This window comes from Athene noctua, chromosome 15 (assembly GCF_965140245.1).
Source record: "Athene noctua chromosome 15, bAthNoc1.hap1.1, whole genome shotgun sequence".
Classification (NCBI taxonomy): Eukaryota; Metazoa; Chordata; class Aves; order Strigiformes; family Strigidae; genus Athene; species Athene noctua.
The window spans coordinates 8,935,689-8,961,111 of record NC_134051.1 but is presented as its reverse complement, the minus strand read 5'-3'; the positions used below and the strand labels follow the sequence as shown (position 1 = coordinate 8,961,111).

Here is a 25,423-nt window from a genome sequence, read left to right as displayed (position 1 = left end):
TGCTGTTATGGGTGTCAGTGAGGGAGTTCAAGCACTTGTGATTTTTACAATACTTGCAGGCATTGCTTTTGGGAGGAGAGGAATAGTAAAACTGATCAAAGGACCCCCAACCTCCACCCCTCACTCCACATGGGGTCCCAGGAAGGTGGGGGCATCTGACTCTCCCCCAGGCTCTGTGCAGAGGCAGCCACAAGGCTGTCACGTTGCCACCTTTCCCTCTGGACTCCCCTATTTCAGGGAGTGCTTTCCTCTCTTGGAGGACACCAGCTTGTCACAATCACTGCGACACAAAGAGAATCCAGAGCCGAGCCCTGCTGCTGTGGGCACCGAAGGGGGGCCAACTCAGTCCCTGCCCTGAGCAAGGCCAGGGGCGATGTTGCTCACTCAAGGTCACACTGGTTTCAGAGCCATTGATGTCCTTACCTAACTTAACACCTCCCGGTTCTGCACAGACAAATGGAGCACTGCCCAGCCAATGCTCTGTCCCTTGGCCAGCATTTCCCTTCCAGGTGATGCTACAAAAGGCAGCAGAAGAGCTCTTGTTCCCATACCACCTCCACATCACTGGGAGAAGCAGCCAATGTTTTATTAACCACCTCTCCCTCCTCTACCACTTGTTAAACTGGGTTAGGACTGCTCGAACCTGCTGTGTCAGGCGTCTTCTGCTGGTTGAGGGGAGGAGCCCGCAGAGGCTCTCCTGACCTGAGACACCTTTCTCACAGCACTCCTCCCGCCGTCTCACGTAAATAGATCAGTCATCCCAGCAACGCTATGTCTTCTTTTACTCCTTCCTGTCTTTAATAATATTATCAATGTCTGGTTTAGATTTTTACTAAATATAGGGCCAGAGGCTGGGCTGGCGTCACTTCCTCCCAGAAGAACTGGAACAGCTTGCTCAGAAGTACTTACTTCTTTTATTAATTTATCTTGGTTTGCAAAGTTATCCCAAGACTTTCCACCACCCCCGTTGACCTGGCAGCTGGTAGGAACAATGCAGCTTTAAAGCCTGTCCTGGATACGGATCCATGGGGGCGAGGCTCAAGGTTTTGGGGGGGGCTGCCTCTCCCAAAGCAGCTGGGGGAGTTGGGTGCTGTGTGCCAGTGGGCAGCAAATTTGCAAAGAGCATTTTGCAAACCTGTCCTCTCCTCCTGCTGATCTCCATGGGTGAAGACCTGCAATGGAGCACAGTGCTGGTGGCATCCCTGTCCCCTCTGGGCGATTCTTCTTCCAGCTGCCAGGGGCCAGCTCCAGGGCTGGCATGAACCCACAGTGTTTCTGGCTGCCCCAGGGACTGTGTGGCACTGAGGAGGGGGCTGCACCCTGGGACACCCTGCTCCCAGCACCAGGAGGGTCCTGGCAGTTTCCTTTCCCTGCCCAGCTCACTGACACGAGTCCTGGGCTTGAGAGACTTCTCCAGCAGAGGCAGAGGAGGGATGAGCAACCTCTTATCTCCAGCCTCCCCAGGAAGATGTATTTGACCCCAGAGCAGCCCTTGTGGCAGCACCCTGCCTATTTCGTGTCACTGCCTGTGCATTTATTAGTCCAAAGCAATTTCAAGGGGAACCCTTTGAGTTCAGGGCATCCCATGGGACATGGGAGAAATGGGATACCCCTGCTCCAGGGAGGGAGGGAGGGGCCTCCCATGCTTCAAGGGCATGAGCCCAGGTGGTGGTGGTGGGGAAGGGGAAGGGGGAGGGGGAGAACCTCAGAGCAACCAGTTCACACAGAGACCAAGCCCCACAGCCTGCCCAGCAGGTCAGGGGCCAGGCCAGGGCTCTGGAGCAGAGGATGCTGGAGCCCTTCTCCCTGCCCCGTCCTCCCCATCACGCAGGGGTGTCTCCTGCATTTCCGCGGGTGCTTCCCCAGGGCTATGTGTCTAACGCAGCCGAGCGCCGCGCCAGGTTGCCAGCTGCTGTTTGGAGAGGGGCCATGGCTTGCCTGTTCCCAGGCTGTCTCCTAGCTCTATTACTCCATGCTTCAGGTTTTTTGGCTGTGGTGGTGGTGGTGTTGCTATTAAATGAAAGCAGTGACATTTCTTTCCTGCACTCCACCTTCTCTGTCTTGCTGGCCACCTCCTTGCAGGGCTGCAAAAGGGACTTGCAGGCTCAGAGACGGCTTGAGGCACCTTGGCCCATCATGAGAAATGCACTGGGCAGTCCTCACCTCAAATGACAATGCCTGGGGAGAGAGAAGAGCACTCTTATTCTGAGGGCCGGCTCAGTGCCAACCATTCAACCTGAAGTTGCGTGCTGGGTTGATAAAGCAGCATAAAAAACCCCCAAACAAACAGAGAGGTGGGACAGCAGTCTCTGGGTCAGGCGAGGGGGGGTCTGGGGCAGGAGGATGCCTGGGAAGGGCTGAGCACAGGGGCTGGGGACCCCGGAGGGCTGTGGGTGGTTGTCCAGGCCCAGCCCCGTTGCTGCCCCGGCTTCCACAGCCAGCTCACCCCAGAGCCCGTGCTCCCAGTGTCACCTGGAGCTGCCCAGCTGGGCCCGGTTTGACCCACAGGGGTTCAGGATGGGGGGGGGGAGGCTGTCATGCACACATGGGGACACACAGATGTTCACATGGACTCACAAAGATGTGCATACATGCAGACACACCCAGGCTCCTGCTACTCCCCCCACAGCCTGTGACACACATGCACAGACACCCCCCAACATATGACACACACCCCAACACACCCATCCCTGCAACCCCCTCCGGGTGTCACCACACACACACAGAAGCACAGCGTCACACACACACACACACACACACACACACACACACACACACACAGAGGTATTGCCGACATGCACACTCACACCTTCACAAACCCCGACAGGCTGACAGGGTGTCACACACACAGTGTCACAGTGTCACACACGCACACAGGGTCACACACACAGGGTCACACACACAGGGTCACATGCGCAGTTAGACACACAGTGTCTCACACACACACGCCCCCCCCCTTCCCCTCCCCGCTCCCCCGGTGCCTGCCCGGCTCTCCCGCCCAAGCCGCTTTATCGCTTCATGTCGTGACAGCGCGGCCGGACCCAGCCGGGTCGCACCGAGCCCAGGCGAGCCAGGCTCAGCCGAACCGGGCCGTACCGAGCCGAGCCCTACCGAGCCCAACCGGACCGTGCTAGGCCGAGCCGAGCCGCGCCGCATCCCTCCGCCCGGCCCGCCGCGCCGCGCCTATCCCAGCCGAGCCGAGCCGAGCCGGTGGGAGCCCCCCGGGCCTGGCGGCGCTGCCCGGCACCGCCTGCACGGGCAGGGCTCTCCGCCTGACGCAGTGAGGAGCTGCAGCCCTTCTCTTCTCGGAGGCCGGCTCCAGCGCTGGGATTTGCTCGGCTCCGGCTGCGTTTCCCTGCCCGCCTCCTGCCCCCGGTCCGCCCGCCTGGAAGGGCGCGGGGAGCCGCAGCCGCGGGTGCGCCCGCCGCCCATCACCGCGCCTCGGGGCTGGGCGCGCCGCCGAGCGCCGGGAGCCGCCGCCGGAGCAGGTAGGCGATCCCGCAGCACCCCCTACCCCCCCCGCGGCCTCGACCCCCGGCCCAGACCTCGAGCCGAGACCCCAGCCTCTGCCCCGCCCCGGCCCCGCTCCCGGTGCCCGCTCGCCCCGGCCCCCGCGGCCCCCACCCGGTGTCTCCCCGCCGCGGCGGCGCCCGGCGCTGCCCGGGGAGCCCCGGCGAGCCCCGCGCAGCCCCCGGTGGCCGCTCCGTGTCGCCAAACTTTTGGCGGCTGCAGCCCAGGTTGGGACTCCGGCGGGAGGGGACGGCGGGGCAGGCGGCGGGGGGCAACGAGGCGCCCTCCCCTCGGCGGGCGGGGGGGCCCGGGACGGTGCTGCCCCTTTTCCCCCGGGTGCGAGGGGGAGGTCGGGCCCGGAGCGGCTCCCCTCGGCCGGGTCGGGGGCGCGGAGATGGGGGAGCCCCGCCGGCCGCCCGGCCCGTGTGTGTTGTCCCGCCCCGCCCATGGGGGATCCCCACTTCGGGGTCTCCCCACCGCCTGCGGGGTGCGCCCGAGCCGGAGCATCCCCGGGGGCCCCCTGCGTGCCGGCGCTGCAACTGTTGCCTGCGGGAAGCCCCTGCGCTCCGGGGGAAGAGCCGGTGCGGCGGGCAGCGGCGTCCCCCCAGGGCCAGGGGGCTTCTGCCCGCGTCCCCTCCCCGCCTCACGGAGCCCTGGGCGGGGTGTCTCTCACCCACCACCTCAGATAACCCCGGCGGCCCCGGGCCTTGGGGTGGAGACTGTGGTAGAGCCGCTCCCCGGCTCTGCTCCCCCTGCCCCCCCAATCCCTTCTGCATTCCCACGCCGGCAGTCTGGACCTGCCTCCCCACATGCGCTCCCTCAGCGGCTATTTCTGTCCTCGCGAAACGTGCCGCACATAGAGCTTTAATTAAAGAAAATTAGTGGAGGAGGGCGGCGGTGACTGGGGGGTGGTGGTGGTGTCCGTGCTCCTGGAAGGGGGGCACCGCATCCAGCCGGGGGCCGGTCCCCGGGACGGCGCCGGCCCCGCATCCTCGCCCGGTGCGGCGGGGGCCCGGCTGTCGTCGCGCTGATGGCTCGGGGGAAGCGGGGGGCAGGTGCCTGTCTGTGAGTTTAAGCCGCTTTCGCTTGTTTTTTTGTGTGGTTTTTTTTTTTGTTTGTTTGTTTGTTTTTTGTGGTTTTTTTGTGGTTTTTGTTTGTTTGTTTTTGTTTTGTTGTTTGGTTTTGTGGTTTTTTTTTTTTTTTTTAAATAAAGGGTCGGGGGGACGGACGGGAGCGTGTTCCTGCCCGGTGGGTGTGTTGCAGTTTTAATTATAATGGCTGATCTTGCTATAAAGTTCCCCCTTGGTTCCCAAATTCAGGCTGAGCCCGGAGGACCGGCGCACTCGCCGGCCGGCGGAGACCGTCTTAAACCGCGGCCGGAGTTGCCACACAATTTTCTTGATTGTGCTTTAATGAAGCTCGGCCGGGGCTGGGGGTCCGCGGGACAGCGTGACGGGGGGGTGCCCCGTCCGCTCCCCGGCGTGGGGCTGGGGCGCTCCCCTCCTTCCCTTGGGGGGTCCCTAGGCAAGACCCCCACCCCTCACCCACCCCCCCCGGGTCCCGCCTGACACCGCCGACGAGGCCGGGGATGTCAGGGCAGTGGGGGACAGTGGGGGGCAGCCCCCCACCCCGGGCAGGACCCCTCCAACCAGCCCGACCCCTCGGCGGTCCCCAGCCCCCGTCGCGCTCGGTGTGGAGCGGGGCTGCTCCACCCGTGCGCGGCGGGACCCGGCCGGCAGCAGCGTCCCGGTGCCGGGGACATGCCGGCCTGGCGGGGTTGTCCCCGTGTGTCCCCCCCGCACCCTCCTCTCCTCCTCCAGCTCTTGCCGGCCACAAACCACGTCCAGGCTGTGATTTGCAGCCCCGGTAAAGCCCAGCGGAGGGAGGGGAAGGGCGGGGGACCGGTATCAACAGGCTCCCCCGGGGGCAGAGGCAGCGGGGCCGCCGGGCTCAGCCGCTCACGCCTTCCCCAGCCGGGGACTCGCCTCCCGTCGGCTCCGTGCGTTTCAGTGCCGGTTTGCACTCTATTAAATATTTAGAAGTTTGCAGCGGTGAATAAAGCGATCGTTAATAGAAATGGATGGCAACGTTGCGAAGGGGGTGGCACCGCCTGTGGAAACGGCACGGCTCACCGGGGAGCGGGCGGGGCCCTTCGGGGAGTGTTTTAAGGGGTTTCACCTCAAATTAACGGTTCGTCGCTCTGAAGGATCCGGCAGCGCCCAAACCCAAACGCTGCTCTTCAAATTTCCGACGGCGTCTTTAAGAGAAAAAGCGGATTTTTCCGCCCTGCCTGACTGGAAAGAATAACCCCGTGCCTGTGCAGAGAGGAGGCAATTCTCCTCAAGTTCAGCACCTAAAATCACACACCCCCCCCTCACGCACTTCTCGCCTGGCACCTTGCAGGGCTGACACCCCCCAGCCCCCCCAGTTTCGCCCCTGCCTGGCGGGGTGTGCAGGCAGCGGGGGGCACCGGGGTGCTGTCTGTGGGGGCCGGGAGCCTGTCCCCAGCCCCCCCCGAAGTGCAGCGGGAGGGCAGGCAGCGCCGGGCGGCGGAGGGACCCCCGTCCTGGGGAGGGCTGGGGCGGGGATGAAGTTTGCCCACTGAACGGGGGGAGTCCTCCCCGGGGCGGGAGGGGGGCTGCGGAACCGGCCGAGGGGGGCCGGTGCCTGGCTGGCCGGGGAGCCCTGGCTCCCCACGCCGGGCTCAGCCGCTCCTCTCCGAGCTTGAGTCAGCGCTTTTGTAAACCGCGTGGACGGGGCAGCGCTCCGCGGAGCGGGCTGCGGTGCTGCCGCAGGTGCGGAGGCAGCGGAGGACGGGGAGGAAGGACGGGCTGGGCCTAGCGGGGGGGCGAGCAGAGAGGGAAAGAGGGGGCGAGGGTTGCCCGGGGGGTGCGGGCCCACCACCCGCGGCCTCTCCGCGGCAGCCGCTGCTCGGAGGCGGGAGCGAGTGGCCACGGGCAGCGGCGAGGGGTGGGATGGGGCAGCACGGAAAGCGCTGGGGGCGACCCGACGCCCCGGTGACGGGCGCCAGAGACCGCCTGTACCCCCCAGGGCGGGTCGGTGCCGTGCCCACGCCCGCTCCCCTCTCCCCCCACCCCCCTCCACCTCTCCCCCCACGCGGGGGGACGCTCCCACGCCCCGGCAATGCCCACGCGTGTCCCAGCTCGGCCGCCGCTCCGGGCTGGGGCAGCGCCGCTCTGTGACAGCAGAAAGTGGCTGGAAAGGGGCGAGGCGTCACACGCTCTGCCTCCGGGAGGCAGGGAAACGCTGAGGGACCGATGGGAAGGCATGAATGAATGAATCTCCATAAAGAGCCCCAAGCAGCAGGGAGAGGGAGAGAGGAGGAGGAGGAGGAGGAGGAAGAGCCGGAGCAGGGCAGGCAGCAGCAGACGTGACGCCGGCAGGTAAGGAGGTGCCGGTGCCCGCACGGCCCCGCGGTGCCCGGGCTGGCAGGTTGGGGGGCACAGCCCAAGGGGGGGGACGACGACAGGAGCCACCGGCACCCCGCGTGGGTTGGTTTGTTTGTTGTTTTTTTTTAAGGGGGGGATTTTCTCTCCTGCCTCCCTGCAATATGTGTGATTCCCCAAACTTCCCAGGACTCCCCCTCCGCCGCCGGTACTGCCGCCCCGCATCCCGCTGGCGCTGGGGGCGGGGGCGGCGCTCCGGCCTGAACCCCTTCCCCGGAGCAGCCCCCTCCGGGCAGGGGGGCGGCCGGCTCGGCCCGGCCGGGCTGTGCTCGGCGCTGCACGCCGCGGCGGGAGCCGTGCCCCGGCCCTGCCGAGCGGGGCGGCAGCTCCTCGGCGGGGACCGCCACTGGCGGCCGGACCTGCCCCGCAGCGGGGCAGCCCCCAGCCGGGCCCAGCCCACCCGGTGGCCATGCACCTGCCTCGACCTGGCGTCTGGATTTACCCTACCGGGGGCATCCAGCCTCTGCTCCGGCCCCTTTGGCTTTGGGAGGGGTTCCGTGGGGAGCTCCTCTCCCCCTGATCTCCATCCGCCTTTCGCCACTACATCCCTGCTGCAGTTACATAAGGCAGAGGAGCGTGTAGCCAGCGCTAACGCGGCCCAAAGCATCGGGGTCTCACCCAGGGATGCCCAGAGCTGAACTCAGCCCCGTCCGCCTGCCCCCCATCCTCTGCGGCACCTGCCCCACTGCCTGGGGTGAGCCACCCCACTGCCTTCCCTTGCCTGCTACAGGGGCTGTGTCTGCGGGTCACGCAGGCGGGCAGCTGGGGGGTACAGGGCCACACAGACATCCACATGCGCACCCCCTGCCCTGCCCTGCAGCCTGCGCTTTGGCAAAGCCCGTGCTAACGCTTCTTACATGCATACAGTCCTTGCTGTGCGCACACACACACCCCCCCCCCCCCGTTTGATGAGGCAGCCTGGCTCTCGCAGATGAGTCCACTCCAAAGCGATGCATGCCAGAAGTGTTTGCACACAAGCACACGGCGGTAGGTAGCCCACAGGTCCTGCTCTTGCACACACGTGGGCTAGTGCATGCCGTGGGGGCTCGCCAGTGCCGGCACAGGGGTGGTGTGTGCTCTCCCTGCCTGCATGCTGAGGCAGGGAACTCGTCTTGGATGGGGCTGGCTCTCCCCTCATGCCAGCTCCTGGCCCGGGCCAGCGCTGGGAAAGCTGCAGGCCTGGCAGGGCAGCCCTGGGTGGCTGCGGTGGGCAGCTCTGCGGCTGCCCGTGGCTTTCCCCTCCCTGACTGAGGTGCTCTGAGCAGGGATCAATAATGCCTTTCTGATTGGCTTCAATTCCCCATTCAAAGTAGTCACTGCATTAGGACTTGATTTTTCTCCCCTTTGACTCCCGGCCAGATTAGATTGTGAATTTGGCTGATTTCAAGCAACTGGGGGAGGGAAGAGTCATACAGCGAGTGAGAGAGAACTGAAATATCCTACAGGATCCCCTGGAGGGGAGAGAAATCAGGTCTAGATAAGAGCTTGTTCTCCCTGTCTAGCTAATGCTTTCCTGTTTGATGATCAGAAAACACAAGATCTAACCTCTCACCAGGATGGCTTAACTATGAAAGGTCAGGCTTTTGGCTTGTTCGAGGTGCAAGGTTTATTATTATGAGCTATGGATTATTTATTTCAGTTCTCCCATCATATGCTAAATATAGGATTGCACAATGCATGCAAACAGAAGGACGTGGCTGGTGCTTCGGAGGTTTCTGAGTCAGGCTCTGGATGTAGCGCTGAGGTTGGAGAAGCTGCAACGGGGACGGGACACACGGTCCATGCTCCGGAGAGCCTCGTGCTGTCCTGCCTGCTTGTAGAGGCTCAGCCCCATCCTGGGGCAATTTTTAACGATGCTTGTCTTCCTTGTGCGTGTGCTGGGGGTTATGTCAGTGATGCCCTGTGTCCCAGAGGGACACAGAAAGCAGTAGCCAGGAGCATCCCAGCCATGCTGGCCCAAGTGGAGTTTCTTTGTCAGCTGCTTTAGGGCCAGGATTTCACATGGAGAAAAGCCACAGCAGCACAGCAATGCCTGCAGCATCCCAGCTGCCAGCACTCGGCTGTGAATTGGTGTTAGCTCCAGGTGTAGCAAAAACCTGGGTTTATGTGGTTTCTCAGTAAAGGGCACTGGAAAGCCCAGTGGAGCAGAGGAACTTAAGGAGCTGCTGGAGGGCTGTGAGGAGCCTCAGGAGGAGAGGGCATGGGGTTGGGGGCTTGCTGCAGATAGGCTGTGCCTGTCTGAGCTATCTCTGTGATGGGTGGTGTGGGGAGGCAGCTGGTGGAGTCACCAGCAAGACTTTGAGGTGGAGGGGAGGGGAAGCTACCTCAGGGACTGCAAGGCGGTATGAGCTGGGAGCACAGCCTGGGTGGTGTTCTGCCTGATGCGGTATGGTTGCTGGAATTTTTGGGTGTTATGAACTGTGGTCCTGGGGAGAGTCTGAGCGAGCCTGATGACAGGACAGCACTGGGGCTGAGTGCCTGGGTGTGGTGAGGTGGAGATGTGATGGTCAGCAGTAAACTGGGCTCAGAGGAGACTGGTGGTGGAGAGAGGACCTGGGTGGGGCTCTGTGGGACAGCTTTGGAGCCAGGTGTGACCCCAAAGGGTGGCTGAAGAAGGAGGCAAATCTGTGAAAGCAGTAGGGCTGTGGGGATCTTGTGGTGAAGGGGCTGGAGTGGAGGCTCTGAGCCTTGGTTCCATGTCTGTTATACACCCAGGAGAGCAGTGGCAGCTAGGGTGGACAGGGCTTGGTGCAGAGGATGAGCACGAAATGGTACATGAGGTGCAGTTTGGCTGTTGGAGTGATGAATATGTGTACAGTCCTTAGTACAAGGGTTGTCTGGGTCTCTGAGACCTCCCCATAATAGAAGAAAATAATAATAAATATCTAAGAAAGGAACTGTGAGATTAGCTCTGGGGGAGCTGAGGGGAACCTCGAGCCTCCGTGCACCACGTAGAGCTGGGACAGGAGGGTCTGGAGGAGGTGGCACTGAGGGCTCAGGGTGTGTATCAGCCTGTTTAAGGGAGCTGGAGGGACATGGGAGGAGGCCGGGGAGGTGGAGATGGGGAATTGGTGTGGTTGTGACAGTGGCTTGAGAGAAATCTGCGTGCATTTAAAATAAAACCAACCCTCAACAAACAAAAACCCCCTTATTAGTCAGGGGAGGCTTACAATCAGTCATTTGGGTCTGCCTTCTGTACCGCCTGGCATGGACTCCATGTGATGTAATGTTCCAGGTGTAATTCAAGATGACCCAGTGGCCAAAGACCCACAGGTTATGAGGAAAGCCCTCTGCAAACGGAATTGTTGTCAGCTGCCCTGGGGAGCAGAGCAGCCCCCACACCCCTGCCCTGGGAGCCTGAGCATGTTCTCCCCTCTGGGGACCGGTGGGGGAGAAGCGGGTGTCTTGGTACGGGGTCAGACCTGTGACCCCTGTTCCTGCTGGGTGGGACCCTGCCCAACTTGAGGACCAAACCATCAGGTGTTTTGTTCAAACACACGTGTATGTATTCAGGGCTCTCGGTGGGAAAAGACAAGTGAATGCAACCCCGCTGGCTTCCCTCCACCCCTCTCTCCTTTGTGCTTAGGGGGAACCGGAGGGGAAAACTCAAGGTTTGTGCCTTTTTTTTTTCCCCCTCCCCCATTTCAGCATTTCTTTAGGAGCTGGACAAGGGCAGTTTCTGTAGCTCACTCATATTTTTAAATCGGCAGGAATAAGTTTATGGAAACGTGTGTGTTTTACTGTATCAGCTGCTCTCAGCTTTTAGCTTTATTACAGTTAAGTGCAGAGTCTTTTGTGGGCCAAACTCATTCATTGTATTTAATGGAGTTAAACGGCAGGCAAATTTGGCAACTTGTTTGTGTATATCTTTGTAAAATGGACAGGCAGAGATAATAAAATTTTATATTTTATATGACATCTTTTAGGGAAAAGTCTTCCAATATGTTTGATAAACAGCTTGCATATTTTGCTACAGTATATGCTTATACCTAAGTACGAGACATTAATGCTTCTTCTTTTTTCCCTTTCCTAGAGCTATGTATGTGAGTGTGAACTTGGATTCACCTATGTTATTTTCTTGTGCTTCTTTCCTTACAAGTGCCTTCATCAGTTTTAAACAATTTCATTAGATTTCTTTTTCTTCCTTTTGGTGTATTTGTATCTCTTCCTAGAAACGCAGGTGTAGTAAGAGCCGTAAGCCTCACTGCGAAGGACTCGGAAGGAGGGAAGAATAATGTATGTAAAGCCTCTTGCTAAATACCTGAAGCACTTCTAAACTGTCCCAGCTGCAAATGCAATATCTCGGGACCTTTCACAGGTACAAATATCTGCTGTGAAACCTTTGAGGGGCTGTGGTTCTTCTGTTGTGTTTTGGGTTTTTTTTGTTGGTTGGTTGTTTTTGTTGTTGGTTGTTTTTTCTTTCCCCTGAGATGCTGTTTTCCTCTACTTCCAGGGTGTGATGATATAGGTTTCTTGACCTATTATGGGCCAGGCTTAATTCCTGCTTGTGCAGGGCCTTTCCCAGTGTAACGGGAAGCAAAAGGACACTTGAAGCTGTAGAAAAAACTGTATTTCTAGAAGATGGATTTGTTTTTTTAATGAGGTATTTGATGTTTTTCCAGTCTCCAAACAAATTAGACCTAGACCTTTGGCTACTGAGCATAGGGAGGGGAAGTGGTTGATGAGCTGAGCTAATTTATTACACAGTTTTGGCTTATCAAATGGTCATCATTACCCCGTATGGAGCACTTGGGGGTGTGGAATTGAGGGGAGAGGATACAGCTGCACAGGGTAAATGTGAAAAAATGGTGAGTGATAACAATGTAAAATTCTGGTGACATTAAAATAAATTGTGGGTAGTGAGGCGTGAGATGTATCTGATGTCAAAGGAACTCTATAACGTATTTATATCCCTGCTCAGGATTTGCTGGCGTTTCTAAATAATGCATTAATTTAATTACACATTCTTAATTAGTGTTTGCTCAAATTGGAGCAACACCATTAATTTACTTTTACTGCCTCTTATTTTTATTTTGCTGGTGTGGTGAGTTTCATTTTCTGACTTTTTCCCCTCTCAGCTTTGAGACTTTTAACACCCAGATGCGATGCCCATGCTGTGAACTGCAGCTTCTTTGGTAATACAAGTTTTCCATATTAAAAATAATTTTTATGCTCACAGGCTGAACAGTGCTGACCTGACCCTGTAATTGGAGAAAGAGAGAGAAAAAGAGCCCAGATGTGAAGTGGCTTCTTTCAAATGCTGAGCATCATCCTTTCTCGGTAGAGCAGGGCGATTGGTAGCATGCTGGAGCAGGATTAGGCCCTTTGGGCTCCCCCAGGCAGGGGGACTTTTGTGTGCATTTAATGTGGTGTATTTTTTGTTTGTTTTTCCTTCCTGGAAACTCATGGTAGTTGCAGGAATGCGTGCTCCCTGTCCCTCTGTAGTCTCGGGAGTGGCTGCGAGCATCCAGGGCTGCTCCTCTCTGCTGCTGGCACCTGGAGCAGGGTCGGGGAGGCACAGGGTGCTGTGTGTCATCCAGTGGGGCTTGTGTCTGTCTGCTTCCACATGGGGAGAGGTGAGGGATAACGTGTTCAGTGCTGTGCCCTTTATTGCTTTGTCCTGAGGGAAGACATGCTCTTGAGAGCTGCTCTCTGGTGTTTGCTCTTCAGTGTCTCCTGGCGAGGGCAGCGGGGTCAGGGGCACGCGTGCAGGGTGGAGGCTGGTGGCTGGGGCACTGGTCCTCTGCACGAGCCAGGTTTGGGTTTAGCACTCACTTGTAATAAATGTATTAGCTGATTTATTTAAGCTGTAGGATGATAACAGATCAGGGGAGGCTAACACAAGCCAAGACTGCTCCATCCAAGCCGTGCCTTCCAGCAGTGAATGAACACTTGTATCAAGTTTGCAGTGAGCAGGTTGGGCTTTCCTACCCCCCGCCCCTTTTCTTCCTTTTAATTCTTGTTTTTGGCTTTGCTTCTCTTCCCCACCCTCTGCCCACGCTCTCCTCTCGCTCGGAGGCGAGCGATGCAGCCTCGGAAGCCCCATTCATCACCGCCTGCTAGCGAGGCACTAGCAGCCGCCGCCGCTCCGTTGATTGACTGTGGCGGTGAGTGAATTTAAAATCATTACGCTCCTGAGACAGCTTTTAAATATGACGAGATAAAAATCAAATCTGTAAGAAGCCTTGTGAAAAGGGTGTCTCCAGCCAGGGAATCCCGGGTGCTGTTTGGGTCTAGGGGAGACCCCACTGCTCTGGAGCTTGTGCATGAGCCTGGACCGCTCCGTGTGGTGAGATGAGAGTGGGCAGGCAGCTGCCGGTGGAGAATTAAGTAGAAATATTTCACTGTAGAAAAGACTATTGTGTAAAGCCATCCATCTGCTGTCCATCTAATACTTTGCATGAATTAATGAGCTGATTGATTAGGAAAAGCTTGCAGCAGCCGGGTGAGGTAAATGATTCTTGTCCTCATGTTACAGGTGGGGGGAACTTGGAGACGCAGAAGTTAAGGCTAAGGTTTCTAAGGTGGGTTTTTTTTGCCATCAGTGAATGCTGTGGTTAAGACATTTGTCTGTGTCTTGTTTTACTGATTGATCGACCTGATTTTGGATGCCTTTTGGCTTGCAAGAGCAGCCGCGAGAGCTTGGTACAGCTGCAACTCAGCCCTGAAGAGTCTCAGCTCGGGATCTGATCTTTCAGCATGTTTGTGGCGAAACAGCACAGTCTGCTACAGCTCTTGGCTGTGATGTTTGTAATCAACAGCCTCTTCTCCTTCCGCTGGATAAGACAAACTCTTGCCATTTCTTACAACACTGGCTGTTTAACACGCCTTCCTCTTGCCCCGCAGCCTTTGCCAGGCAGGGCTTTCCATAAGCATCCCCCTGTTTCTCAGAGTAACTCTCCTGACCACCTGCAGCTTGCAGAGTCTGGTTGCTGACGGCTGGATGCACGGAGCATCTCTCTCCTCTACACTACGATGAGTGCAGCTTTTCAAGAATGGTGCATTGAGAAAATGTCACTCCACAGCCCCAAAATCTATCAAAGGAAATGACAGCGGCTGTAAGCATTAATCATCCAGTATCATCAAAATAAAGTTGTTGCAACAGAGCGTTGTCAAAGGATAAATGTCTTGACTTCAGCTCAGTGCTGGTTCTATTAATCTGGCAGTTCACCAAGGTATTCTAGGAGGAATTGGTAATTGCATAGCCCAAGTGCTCGTGACATTATTAATTAACTCTTCCCTCTCCAGGCTGGGCAGCTGGTCAGTCTGATCACAAGGAAAAATCTTGGGACAGTTGTGGAGTTGAAGTAGCTTTTCATCACTGCTGAGAACTTTGTGCCTGCCCCTGCTTGAGTAAAAGCAGGGGTGTGTGTGTGGACCAGCACCAAAAGGGCATTTCCTAACCATCCTTCTGAGCTCTCATTGCAGAAAGCATAGAGCTGTTAAGGCAACGCAAAAAAAGGCAATGATTAAAAAACCCAAAAGTATTGAACATCTGATTTGGTGTGTAAAAATACCTGCTTCTGCTTTACTTCTGCCCCAGGATGTGGCTTGGGAACAAAATCCATAACCCTCGTACTGGTTCTGCCCCTGCTCGGGGCACAGCAGGTACAAACGCTGCGAGCAGATGTGAGCGTGATGAATAGGGCATCCGTCAGGGCTGGCAGGACGAGGGATGTGACCACTGGTATCACCAAACCGATTAACTCCTGGGGATGGGGGAGGCACTGCAGTAATGTCATTTCCAGCCACCTTCTTCTGGGAAGGTGGTGCTGAACAGTGAATTGCAAGGTCTGGCATGTGGCCCAAGGGGATGGAGAGCTGCTGGAAGTATCTTTCTGTTTAAAATCCAAGAGTTCAAAACCTACCTCTTGTGTTTTATGGCACAATTGAACTTTTATGCTGCCTGGGTTTGAGTCTCTGTCTCTAGAGGCTGCGGGGACCTGGCCTGTGCTAGGAAAAGGCTGTGCTTGGCAAAGGCTGTGCATGTGCCCAGCTCTGCTCTGCAGGCAGGTAGGACTTGAACTGCAGGGTGCAAACAGGCTGTGTGGGGATGGACACCCCCGAGCCTGTCCTGTGTTGCTCACTTGGCCTGGCTCCTATTTACCTTGTCTAGGGAAATGCCGAAGCATGGGTACAGGAATAATGCAACTGCTTCTGGAGAACATCTACCACAGAGGAGTAAAAGGAAGACTTCAGTACATCAGCATGTTTCAACACCTGTCCCAATTCACAAAGGAGAAGAAATTGGGCTGTGGAGTCTGTGTAACTGCTTCATGCTTAAAGAAGGGGAAATAAATCTGTGGGATGAGATTATTAAAGCAATCATAAAATCATTTAGGTTGGAAAAAGCCCTTAAGATTGAGTTGTAATGCTTACAAGCAAAGTGAACATCACCACAGCATCAAAGTTCAGAGTTTTTCACATTGCTTACTGTGTGGGTCAGGTTTTTTTAATCTTGAGCTTCTCTGATCGTTTGCAGAAAAATCCTCTTCTGTATTAAAAACCTTTCTAGTTGTGAACTCAGTTGTAGGTTCTCTAATTCTGCATTGGCTTTAAGAAAAAGCCCCAAACTTTCTGCATGGCTTTTTCCCTTCTCTCTCAATGAAGAATTACTAGTTCTTGTTCTGATTTTTTTTTGTTTTGGTTGTCCTTTCCAGTCCCTATCGTACTAAGAAAGCAGCCATAAAACAGCATCATGTTGTATAACTTAGGATGACACACTCTTGCACTGGAACTCTTACTTGTGAGCAGCATAATGCACTTCATTTTAATTAGGCTGGGCTGGGAAATAAGTGTTTCACTTATTGATCTTGCTTTTCTCCCCGTTTGTTTTGAAGTGCTGTTGTCCATATTTTCAGCAGGCCAAACTTGAAGTATTGTTGCAAATACTGACTTTCTTCTGTGGTTTAGATTATAAACGGCTCCTTGGAGCCAGGGCTTGTGGGGTTCATTGGAGCTGCTGTGTTACAGATGACTTGTTCTTCTGGAAACAGCTCATAAAGAGCTGGCCATGGGGACCAGATGGGAAATAGTCTTCAAGGCTTGTCAGGTTTTCTGTGACCATCTGAGAGCCCCTTATAGCTGTAAGGGGAATCGCGCCTGAAGAGCTGGCAGCTGTATTCAGTGGGTAAACCTGGAGGTGAAGTGACATGCCCAGGGTTACCTGAGGTACTGGTGCTGGAGCCTGTGCTGGGACCAAGTCCTCTGACACCTGCTTCTGCTCTAACCATGAGCCTTATTTCCTTTCTTTGTCCTTAGTTTTGCAGCGCAAGGAAATTTTTGCTTAATTTTAAATGTTCTCCTAAATCTTGGTGACGGCAGATTGACGTAAGTGTGTGCTGGATCAGGGCCTGTTCTCTTATGCATATGGATGCGTACACAGCTGTAAGCATTTTCCATCTTTAGGCTTCTGCAGTCCAAAGGAGAGCTCTTCCTTCCCTGCCCGTGAATGTGTCCTCTCTCCCTGTGCACCATGGGCAGCAGTGTTGGGTCTCCTATCCTCCAGGGTGAGAACATGGGTGTGAATTTAGGTAAAATTGCTGGTTGCTTTGATCGTTTGTTGTCCATGGAGTTTGCTAATGAAGCTGGTGTGTGTGTGCATCCTCCTGGGATGCTCAGAAGCTGGGCCTGGTGGTGGGATGAAAGCCTGAGTGTTGCGGGATGATCTCTGGACCACGTGAGCTCAGAAATTCTTCCCAGCCTGATGCTCTTGGAGGTTTTGGGTTGTGTCATTGGCAGAGAATTACACGTTGGTTGTGTCTTGTCTTCCAGAGCTTGTCCCCGGTCTTGCTTTTACTGGTGTCACTAGCAGCTAAAATGCAGCTGCTGCCTTGGGGGTAAGTGTGAAAGGTTCTTCGTCATCACTGTGCAGTATTTGAGTTTTCCTAGAGGTCTCCATCCATTTACCAGCATGGATTGTGCTCATGAAGCTCTGAGATCGTGCTGGATGACAGCCTGATGAAACTGCAGGTGGAAGATTAAAAAAAAAAAAATAGTGGTGGGGAGCAAAAGTCAGCCCAAGTCAGTTTATAGCAATTCCATCTTATTTAAATCAAAAGGGATAGTAATGTATAAATGATTTAAATATTTTTTATCCGTGTAAGAGCCCTGAATGCGTTCATATTGCACGCACACGTGTAATGCTTGAGCAGGGATGGCAGCAGGGGTGTCAGCCCTGCTTGGATCCATGCTTATATGTGAGGAAGCAGCTGGGCTCCCTTCAGCCCCAGACTGGCTGGAGGGTTTTGATTGAAGTGTTTTATTTAAACAGGGGATTCATTTTACCCTTCAGTTGGTGAAAATTATTGGTGCTCTGACAGGTTGGGTCTGACTGTCTGGAGGCAAGGGCCTTATCCTTCTCCTCTGTGCTTTCTGCCTGCTGGGTGCCTGGTGACTTGAGGATGCTCAAAATAGCCCCAAATCAGAGCTGTGCCTGCCCAACCTTCTGGAGAGTCACGAGGTCACTGGTGTAACTGGGAGGAGAACTTGTCCTTCTAGCTTTAAAAATAGCTGTATTTTCTGTAATGGCATTTTCCTTGGGGCAGCCCAGTCGAAGTGCTGCTGAGTGGGAAGGGGTGTCAAGATGCCCCAGTTAATCCCATTTCTAAACGACGTTTGTCTCGAAAAATGAACCAAACCAAACAAAACTCTGTGGGCTGCTTCTTCCTCCCAAAATATTTAATTTTCCTGGCTTCCTATAGCCAGGTTGAAGGTGTTCCCTCTGTGGAAAATGCTCTCTGATATCGCTAAATAGCATTCTGTGATCTTCAGCAGCTAAAGTGTTTAGTTAGGGTCCAAGGGTATGGGGTGGGGTTTTTTTTTTCAATCCCACCTCTGCCCGTCCTTACCAATGTACGGGGTTTCTGACAATGAGCGATTTGGGTCTTATCATTGGGAAGTGCCGTGAATACCAGACCTGCACTTACATGAGGAGGCAAATGCATGAATTTTTCCACATCAGTAGGAGCAGGAGATTTTGCTAAAGGTGTCTCCAGCTGCAAGTAGTGAGATATGGCTCTGCCAGAGACCTCCGAAGAGGTAGAAACCTGCGTAGAAAATTTAAATGTGGATTTCATGCCTCGGAAAGCCATCTATAAGGAAAGCTGCAGGTGCTGGCCATCTCTCGGCCATGCAACAGGTAACTCGGGCTCCCCAGTAGCGAGGTTGGTGAAGCACAGATATTGGGGCTGTCTTTTAATCTGACTTCAGAGATGTTTATTAGGGAGCTGTGGGCTGGATGCTGGCTGGGTTGTCTTGAGGCTGTAGCACAGCCAGGTACCCATGGGGATGTGTCAGCCCCTGGGGTTGGTGTTGTCCCTGTGAGTGCCTCTGTGCTCTGGCTGTGTGGGGCTCTGCTGGGTCAGCTGCTTCTGTCTCAGTTTTTATATTTAAAAGCTCCATTAAAGGTTGTCATGGACTGGGATGCAGACGGAATTGAGGCAAATTGACCGCAGCCAGGGCAGGGGTGGTTGGGGCAAAGTTACCTTCCCAATTACAGCCTCTAGTGGTACATGCTGAAGGAAAAGGAAAAGCAATAAGTAAATTGAACCTCTGTTTGTTGTCCTTAAGATCTGTCTCTTAGCTAATGAGGCAGACAGCTGAACCTCTTATTAAATAATACTACCTAGTTGTAGAGTTATAGGTAGTAACTTGGTTAAACCTGAGCTCTGTATTGACAAGGGGCTGAAAACAGCACCTCATTCTCCCAGTGATTTGATTTCGCTGTGGAGGCTATGTTAGGTGCCCTGGTAATGAGGGCATGTCCGTACCTCAATGAGCTCTAGAGCAAACCGACCCTGGGAGGGAGCATCACCTCTGGTTGTGGCTGTGCTATGACCCCTCAGTGCAGCAGTGCCCTGTTCATGGGGTTCCCACAGCCCTCTGTGCCCCCAGCTTTGCCTGCTGCCGTGTGCACCCCGTGCAGCGTTGCGTTGGCTACCTCACTCCTCTGCCTTGCCCCCTCCTCACACCCCATGGAGCTGTCATGTGGTTTGGTGCCCAGCACGTAGCTAATATCTATTTGTAAGACAATACTTCAGCATTACTTAGTGAAAACACAGACAGCATTGTACAGCTGGTAGCGACATTGATTGAAGTGATATTTAATCCAAGGAAAATACATGATACATAGTCTAGGATTCCTTGCTTATCCATCATATAATGCAGTTCATGGGGATTAAATATCCCTCCTGTAAAGTTGTTTGAGACCACTGTTATTATTTGTTTTGCAAATGATCCTGACAGGGATGCTGAGTGCTATTGATTACCAGTGGTTCTTTAAAAATTACTATTATACTGCGAATTATGAACCTTGGGGGTATCCAGTTATATGATAGGGGAAAGGCATTGGTGTGTAATGACACATATGCATCATAATAAATTTGCTCTTCCTTTATAACAGAGATTGAAAGGGACATGATTTATGACCAATAGCATTAGCTGCCTGCCATGGTACGTCCAAGGTAACATGATAGAATTACCTGGTTGTTCACTGTGGCAAGAAGTGCTAATGATTAGGAAAGCAATCTAGAAAAAAAACTGAAGGGAAAAAAAGCCCTTATTCTGAGCAAAATCTCCTCTATCCTCCCATTTAAAATATGTAAACCACTGTTCTAATTCATAAATAGCTAAAATCCCTCCATCATTCTCCCATGCTCTGCTCCCAGAGCATCCACAGAGCACTGCATGGAGGAAAACCAATGCTGCCAGTCTTAGAGGAACTCCTGCGTTTGCTAGGAAAACCTTCACAGAGCTCCTGACCACGGCTCTGATGAAAGTGCAAATGAGAGCCCTGAATCAGCGGGGAATTTCAATGTGTTGGTGCCCTTGAAGCTGATGGAGGATACTCGTGTTGAGTTGTGTGCTCTCATTCTTGATGATGAACACATGATAATGCAACTGCTTATCTTCCAGGCTCTCCTGGTGTTTCCCAGCTCCATAGCTGAGGACTGAACACTTCAAGCATTTGAGAGGAGCCAAAGAGCTAACTTTGGGCTATGGTGGCTTGAGAAGTGTCACAGAAACCTTCCCCACCTTGGCGATAGTGCTGGGTGCTGTGACCTTGCCCTGACCATGTGCTCTGGGCAGTTGAGAGGTGCTTTTGATTGTATTTCCATTATGGGATGGCACGGAGGGCTGGTAGGGAGGATTTGATGCCAGGTTTGCCATGGGTAATGCATTCAGGAAGGTGTGTGGTGTGAAGGTTAAATCGGATGCTTTTTACCGTGGCCGTTCTGTGCTCTTGGCATCCTGCTGCAAATACCAAACGATGGCAATGCAAATCAGCCTTTTCCTCATCATTCCGCTGATCTACAGTGGAGCCCACAGACAGCGAATGCCTGGGTCTATGCTTCTATATTATCGTGCTCAGCTACTGCGGGAGAAATACATGTCCAGGAGCCAGTGCCAGCAGAAGCATGTGTAAATCAAAAGGAAGGGAAAAACAGTTTTCCTTCTTCCTCCGGCACCTTCTCAGCATCTTTTGTCATGAAGTCATGTATTGCATTGAGAGTCAGCAGGCTGCTAGTGTGGAGAAATACCCATACTCTCCCTGAAGTGCCCGTGGGCAGGAGACCTCGTCCACAGTTACTAATTTATTTTCACCCTGTGTTCATTTATTTTTCTGAGCTGCAGTAGGGACACTTGCACAGTAATTTCTTTAAAGAGACTCAGCACTTGATAAGATGGCACTTTGAGGGAAGGAGGAAGTGTGTGCTTGTTTAGGTGTTATTCTGCAAGCTGTATGACATCTACAGATCCAGCTACAGCCTTCCACGAATCCCACTAGCTCACTTGGAAACAGAATGGAGTAAGGCTGAAGTAGCAAAAGGGAACTTGGAGCCCACACACGCTAGTGGTCAGTGGAGACTGGATGCATCCCTGAAGGTGAAGAGGACTGTGCTGTTAACCACCTTATCAAGAGGGGTTATTCCCCCTGCATGAGGTAGAAATAACACCCTGGGATGAGGCTGCCAGGCTGTGTCCTGCCAGTCTGGCTCCTTGGCAGAGGCTGAGGATGGCTGAACACCTTCCTCCCAGAGTGATGAGGAGCAAGGGCTCCTTGTGAGAATGCTATCAGTGGAAATGCTGCCCCTTGACTTGCAATAAAGTAATTATTTATCATGCTGTTTCCTCAGCCCAAGTGCTCTGCAGGTCACTGTGTGCTCTACCCCATCTCGCAACCTGTTTGTAACCACGGTGTGATTCAGGAGTAATCGACAGCTAGAGAGATGCTGTTTGTCATCAGGGAAGGGCCATGTGCAGAGGGGGCTTTGGATTTGCAATAAAAACTAAATCCCAGGGTTTTGTCAATGCTTCAGATATGAGATTCTCCACTTATAATGACAGAGAGCTTTTCAGAGGAATTGCAATTTCAAGATTGTGGAAGAGAGTGAATTCAGGAGGGGAGATTAAAAGGTGGGACTCAGAAATGTTGGCACAAGGGACCTCTGGGAGTCCACAGTCTAGTTTCTCCTTTGAAGCAGGACTTTATCAGGCTGGTGTTAACTTTGTCTAGGCAGGTCTTAAAACACCTCCCAATCTGGATGTAGATGGTGGTTTGGCTGCTCATGTCCCTGCCTCCCTGGCGCAGCAGAGGTATTTGGAGATACAGGTCATGGGTTTCATCCTGTGACTCCATGGACCCAATGCAAGATCCTCTTGTCACTTCAGAAAGGCGGGGGAGGACCTGAGCTGGAGAAGTTTTCGGGGATGGAGGAAAAGGCTGTCTCTGGCAGTTTATTCATCTTCTTTATCGTGCCCAGCTGAAGCTGGGTCAATGTACAGAACTGGACAGGAGATGCCCTTATCAGGAGAGCGCTTGATCTCTGCAGAGATGTGCACAGACGTGAATATGCTGGGGAATTAGGTTTTTCCCACCATTACCTTTGTACGTGACCTAACCTGATGTCTCTGATCTAAACCCTCCCAGAAGAGAGAGCTCTCTTGCAAGAATTCTTTGAATAGCAAACACTTCATAGCAACCCAGGGGAGGCTGGAGTGGGAGGAAGAGAGCCCTTGTCTCTTTCAGCTGCACTGGGTTGGATGGACCTCAGAGTGGCAGGTATGAATGCTACTGGCACTGTCATTACCTTAATGCTTTGTGTCACAACTGTAGTGGGACACTGTCACATGTATGGATTCTGGGAAGTCTTTTGATCCAGCATCGCATCACATTTTATGACAAAAATCAATGTAAAACGGTTGTGATTGGAGCTGTGTCCTTCAACCCAGTAACTGGCTGCATAAGTAAGTCACCAAATTATCGTGCACAGCAGCAAAGCAATGCATATTCAGGAGGAATCTCTGATGACATAGGGGCTGCACGGCTGTCGCTGAATTGTGCAAAGCAAGTTGGTTGGGGTGAAGGTGGGGAGTCCTCTCTGTCCCCTTGAACACCCTAGGCAGAACTTTGACTATGCTTAGCGGGACCAGCATCACTGGGATTGTGTTGCATGAAGGTGAGACACAGATTGGGGCAGGACTTGCTTTTCTTTGGAGGTTTTATCTGGAAAATGTGGATACAGGAACATTTCTAGGGTACCTGGCATGGCCTCTCCCCACCCTGGACCATTGCCTGTCTTTACACAAGCACTTGCATGTGTCAAGCAACACCTTCCTGCCTTGATAGCATCTCCCTTGCTGGGGGAGAGTGAGATGGGCAAAGGGGGTGTCGGAAGCAATGTGACTGTGGTTTAGAGAAGGTTGTAAAGAGATTTGATCTCAGTTTAGGAAAACTTCTTCCTCTCTTGTGTGCTAGTTTTGACTTTGAATTTTTTATTTTCCTTGCTGCCATAATGAAAGTCCAAGTGCTACACAACTGCAGAGATCCTGATATTGGAAAGTAGCAGCCAGCATGCACCGTTTCCCTGGAAAAAGGGATCCATCCAAATGGTTCCTTTATGTCATGCTCTAATTTTGCCACTGTTGGTTTATTTTTGTTTTTGGCTTCTTTTTTTCACTGTATTCTTAAAACTTCCCTTTCAGGGCTTAACAGCTTAACCATTTCAAAATCATGCCAAGCGGAAATATAGCATACGATTTTCTCACTAAACATTGTGCTGATCGCTCAAATGTATTCTGGATTTGTAGAAAAGCTGCAAAAAACTGGGCTGAAAGAGGGTGAGAATTGGCACTCGGATGAGGAGCCAGGTCTTTGCGTGCTTAGGAAAGATCTGGGTGAGCAACCAAAGTGCTCCTTGTCGCCTTCTTGCTCTGCAGCATCTCATATTGACATGGCTCAGGGCAGTGTTGGTGGGCAGGTGGGTGGGCTGACATGAGCTGAAGTGCAGATCTAAGTCCTGAGGTGGGAACAGTCTTTAAACGTGGCTCTTGGTCCTGGTTGTTGGTCCCTGATAACTGAATTATGCTCCAGGCTCTGCCAGATTCCTCTCTGGGTTTCAGTAGGTCCCTCAGTCTCTTGGGCCTTCCTCTCTTTTCCACAGGAAAGGGTTTATAGTACCAAAAATAGTCTGTTTTCCAAGGAGGGGCTCTTTGTGACTCTCCTTTGTAAAATAAGTCTTTCTCCCTGTTCCTTCAAGTGAAATACAAAGGAGATGGTGTTTGCCACTGATGTTGATGTACCGGAGCTAGCAGGAAAACCTTACTGTTGGTGTGCAAAGGATGTTTTGTAGTTGCACAAGTGCCTTCTGACATGCTGATTTTCTGCTGGGATTCGTGGCTGCTCACTCTGCTTGTCCTGCTGCAATGCTGGAGGATTCAGGGTGGGAATGGTCCTGCTTGTGGTCTCCCCTGGTGCTGATGGAGCACCTCTGATGGGAGCAGATGCTGCTTTTGGGAGTTGAGATAGGTGTTATCTGGTCACAGGGACAATCCTGTCCCATGAGAACTCATTTCTGAAGGATCTGTTGTGAGTCTGTGAAGAGCTGCATTTTCCCAAGGAGGGAGAGAGCAAGGAACACTTCTGTAAATGCAGACTATCCCTTGGTGCTAAAATGGATTATCACCATTTAATGACTGTTGTGGCACAGGTCATTGTGTGAACCTGGGCTCTTGGGGTGATGATATGGGCGCAGGCTGGGACACAAGACAACAACTTGGTGTTGCAGAGCTGTGAGGTTGGTTCAAGTCCTTCTTTCCAAAAACAAGGGTAATGGAAAGTTATTTCTCTGTCATTTTTTTGGACTTTTTATGGTTGTTTACATTAGAAGACCTTTGAGGTTCCTCACTAGTTGGAGAAAATGCCTGTGGACCTGAGCTGTGGGGCTGGGGTCTGGATCGCCGCAGACTCTATTAAAGATGCTCTGAGCTGGAATTTGCTCTTTTGTTATAGCTCTCAGGCTTGCAGGGTGAAGTGAGGGACAGCTGAAGATTATTAGTAGCTTTAAAATTAATAATGTTCTTTATTATTAATGAAAGATTAAACATTATAAATATAATGCATGCTGTCTTGTATCTAGACCAAGAATGTTCAGGTTCCCTCAGTGCTATGGCTCAGGCAGCTGGGAGCTCTGTGTTAATGTGAACAAGGGGTTTCCCAAATCCGGCTTATTTGGCAGAGAATGTGGGGAAGGCCTCAGTTTGATTCCCACAAGTCTCAGCTGCTTAAATCCTAGTGCAGGGGACAGTCAGGATCCTGTGCCCTGCCAGTGCCATGTGCTTTCAAAGCAGCCCCGAGTCCCTGATTGCATTGCAGACCAAGAGCCAAATGTGGTCCCGTGATTTATTTATGATATTCCTAGGGGGAAGGGGAGGCAATGTGAAGGTCTTTGAGCTGCAGGTGGAGGTGAAGAGTACAGCTTAGATAGAAACCACAGAGTGAGGGTGCGAGTTGTGGATGTTCAGCGAGGAGGATGGATGGGCACATCTGCTGCTTGAGAACCCTCTGGCTGTTTGGGGTGCAGGAGAAGGGAGGAGAGGGATTCCTCAGATTGTCTCCTCACCTCTCCCAGGTAAATCCCTGCGGGCAGATGTGGTTGGCACATGCAGAACAGCTTGGCTTGATGCGTCAACGTATGGTCTCCAGCCGGTGTGATAGTCTGCTCAGAGCTGGGAGGTGGGGAGCATTAAGGAAGCTGGGGGGCAAAATGTCTTGCCATGATCTTCAAGGAACAGTAATGAAGAGCACTTTCTGATATTGCTTGTATTGAAGAAAACTTTCCCCCTCCCTTTTCAATTAATAACCACCAGAGAAGGAGACTTTCCTAGCTTGTAGGGGAACAAAACTGGAGAAACCAGCTGCAGTCATGTTGTTGGAGAGTGTCCGGCTCCACTTGAGTTGTTTTTCCACTATTTGGGTAAATAAGTTAAGACAATAAGAAGGGCTGCTGAGATAGTTGGCAGTGAAATGAATCCCCTGGGAGATCAGGGCAATGTTGTTTATTGGTGAGGAGCTGCCTGTGCATGAGGGGTCAGTCTTGCAGTTATGTAGAGAGAAGGGAAACAAACGGTCTCTGTTTTAGCACCGGATTCATTGCAAGGAGATA

General features: G+C 53.2%; 1 protein-coding gene across 9 annotated transcripts in view; it reads left to right on the top strand.

Annotated features, from left to right (window-relative positions):
- Nucleotides 1-2,996: 2,996 nt before the first annotated feature.
- Nucleotides 2,997-25,423, top strand: part of ELFN1 (extracellular leucine rich repeat and fibronectin type III domain containing 1) — a 110,176-nt gene continuing 87,749 nt past the window's right edge. For 3 of the 9 annotated variants that reach the window (XM_074919147.1, XM_074919139.1, XM_074919145.1), the window contains exon 1: nucleotides 3,022-3,488. The gene's annotated coding sequence lies outside the window, so the exon portion shown is untranslated. Of the gene's footprint in view, nucleotides 3,489-4,468; nucleotides 4,576-6,683; nucleotides 6,915-11,149; nucleotides 11,296-12,995; nucleotides 13,085-25,423 lie in introns of those variants that run through there. The other 6 variants (XM_074919143.1, XM_074919142.1, XM_074919140.1 and 3 more) reach the window with 6 other exon arrangements.